The sequence below is a fragment of the Arachis ipaensis genome, chromosome B05 (genome assembly GCF_000816755.2).
Source record: "Arachis ipaensis cultivar K30076 chromosome B05, Araip1.1, whole genome shotgun sequence".
NCBI lineage: Eukaryota > Viridiplantae > Streptophyta > Magnoliopsida > Fabales > Fabaceae > Arachis > Arachis ipaensis.
The window spans coordinates 145,304,428-145,307,822 of record NC_029789.2 but is presented as its reverse complement, the minus strand read 5'-3'; positions in this window follow the sequence as shown (position 1 = coordinate 145,307,822).

Sequence of the window (3,395 nt, the reverse complement as noted above, 5' to 3'; positions counted from 1 at the left end):
ATATGACATATGTCATTCAATTATATATAGTTTTGTAATTAATAAAATATATATTTATTATTTGTGAATTTTTTTTGAATTAAAATATACAAATATCAAAATAATTTACACGCAATATTAACTCATTTAAGAAAATTTTGGATACCAACTCATAAGGTAGTTTGGCCAATAGCATTTATTTATCATCGTATAAGATTGCGTGTCAATTTTCTCATGTACGTTCGTATTCAATGACCTTTTATAGTTGTGATTTTGCGTAGGATTACAATCAATCATGGATACTATTGTAAAATGATTTAATTGGCAGCCTGATTTTGAGATATCACTTCTAGTTCTGTCACGAATAATTGTCTGCTTGATCCAAGAAAAACAAAATGTCCCGGAAAAAAAAAAAAGTCATATTTAAAAAAAAAACAAAAAGAAACAAAAAAAGATTTTTGGATTGGGTAAATGCGTTTTTATTGAGAAAGAAGGCTTGCAAATGATGTTTCATCATCTGTTTAAGAATAGTTAATTTTATCTTGCAGTTTTATAGAAGGTAAAAATTTATATGCAGTTAATTGACAGTTAAAATTAATAAAATAATTTAATTGATTTGACAAAAATTTTATTTAATGACTCTTATCAATTTTATATGTAATTGATTGTACATAAATTTTTATTTTTTGATAGAAAATGTCATTAATGTACTTCCTTGGTCAATAGTCATGACACAACTTCAGTACTTTTATTTACTATTTGTTCTTCACCATATTTAAAACAGATAAGTTAAAAAAAGTTAATAGTGAGATTAGTTCTTACTTCTTAAAAGATAAGATATTTTATAAATTCATTTTTAAAATATTTTTTTAATTAAATTGGTCCTTTAAAAATTATAAATTAATCATATCTGTGTTTCAATTACTTTACTCATAATTTTCGTCAATAATTAACGACGTAAAATATTAACTGATAGCATACATGACACATAACATGTTCAATTAGACGTTGACTAAATATATTTACGAACCAACTTGGGTTGGTCGAGTGGTCTGCTCACTCGTCCGCTTAAACAAGTGTCGGGGGTTCGAATCCCGCCTTGTGCATGCAGCAACCCATTGGCCAGCGGCACACCCTTAAATGGAGCTCAGATCTGCGACAGATTAGGAATAGAATTTTTGTAATTGGAAAAATGACTAAATTAATAAATTTTCATAAAAATATTTAATCAATATCCAATTAGAAATATCAGGTATTATATATGTTATCAATTAACGTTTTATAACATCAATCTTTAAAAAAAAAATTTGTTAATGAAATTATTGAAAGACAAATATTATTAATTCACAATTTTTAAATGACTAATTTAATTAAAAAAATCTTTCAAAAAACAAATTTAAAAAATATATTATCTTTCCAAAACTAATTTAATTATTAACTCGTTAAAAAACACCATGATTTATCACTTTTACACTTCTAATATTGTTCAAAATATCAAATTAGGAATATAAGCATGTATCCAATAGAAACATATACAAACTTATAAACAAATTAAAAATATAACACTCAAAATCACAAAAAATGATACAACAACTTTGGTTTACCGGGTCAAATTGTCCTATCCTAACAGAACTCACCAAATGTCCAAATAAACTATATAGATTTAATAGACTATATTTTTGGTTTTTTTTTTCTTTAACTTAATAAGTTAAAAATTAATTCATCGTAAATTTGAGTTTTATTTAAAAATTTATTATTGATCATTGACCAAAAAATTACTACATGCACAAAACAAAATTTAAACTTTCGATTTAAATAAACTAACGAACTAACCACACTAAATTAATTTAAATTAATTTTTTTGTTATGAATTTATTCTGCTGATGTTTTTTTGTGACAGATTAAGTGAATTGATCCAACAAAACTAGTCTTTTTTTGCTACTTTTAACTTATGGTCTACGCCAACGAGTTATAATTCAAATGATATAATCTTTCTATATTCACCTAGAAGTCGTAGATTCGAATTTCATTTCTAACTTTGATTAAAAAAAAAACACTCAGGGTGGTCCACCGGAAAATATTAATTAATATCTAGATTTATAATGTAACATGTAATATGTAATAAACTAATAATTGATAGAACGGAAATGTTGTGCATCCATGTATTTTTTACATGGTTGTTAACTAGGTAATTTCTTCCACACGCGCGTCCGCACTCCTTATTTATTTGTCATACACGCGCTACATATAACGTGCTGCAACCGAAAGTCTGCTCGCGTTCTTCCTTATTGATATGCATTGCCTTCGTCGTTCTCCTCTGGTCGCGTTCATCTCCTCGTTTTCTTATTTAGATCTGGTTGCATTTATCTTCTTCCTATTCTTCTACGTTTTCTTCTTTGATCTGCACTTTTGAATTGAAACAATAAATAACTCAACTTCAAATCAATAGAGCGATTTGGATTACTCTTCTGAAACGAATCAAACTGACAAAGTTTGGATTATTCAATTTTGAATCGAATTGAATGGAATGCAATTGCTAATTTGAATTGAATTAAATGGACGGAGGTGTACTGAATTGAATTGAATTGATAATATGTAAATTGTAGGCAGAGTTATTTGAATTTGATTTTATATAATGGATTATGTTTCGTTCACTCAATACTATACAATTGTTTCACCACTGAGTACTGTGTTCGGTTCACCATGAGTACTGTGTTCGATTCATTCTGCAGAAAGTTGTTTGAATTTGATTTTATATAATGGATTATGTTTCGTTCACTCAATAATATACAATTATATTGTGTTCGGTTCACCATGAGTACTATGTTCGGTTCATTATGAGTATTGTGTTCGGTTCATTCTGTACTATTCAAAACTCTTCTTCCTCACCTTCTACTGCTTTTTCACCAGAGAGAGAAGGAGGAAAAGACAAAAAAATACAACAGCAACAACAACAAAAGAATGACGATAAGGAGAAAACACGTGAAGAAGAAGGAACGCGAAAAAGGAGGAAAAAGAGAAACGTGAAGAAGAAGGCGAAGAAGAAGAAGACGCTCCATGCGTAAACGAACGTGAAAAGAAGAAGAAGAAGAAGTGCGGGAGAAGAAGAAGAAGCGTGAAGGAGAATAAACTTTGAGTAAGAGCGATTTCGTGTGTATTAGACACGTGTATTTCACATTTTATTTAATAATATTAAATTTTTTTAGTGTTGGACCAATTAGTTATATGATTACATGGATATGTAGCTTCCTTGTTGATAGAATTGTAGCACAATGACAATATTAATTGCCTCACAAATGTTACATTAAAAGGGGGTGCAAGTTCAACACATATATCGGCATAAGTTCGGGTAGTCCCATCCCCTTATCCCTTGGATGTGTGAGTGGCCAAATAAATAAATAAAAAATAAACTATTG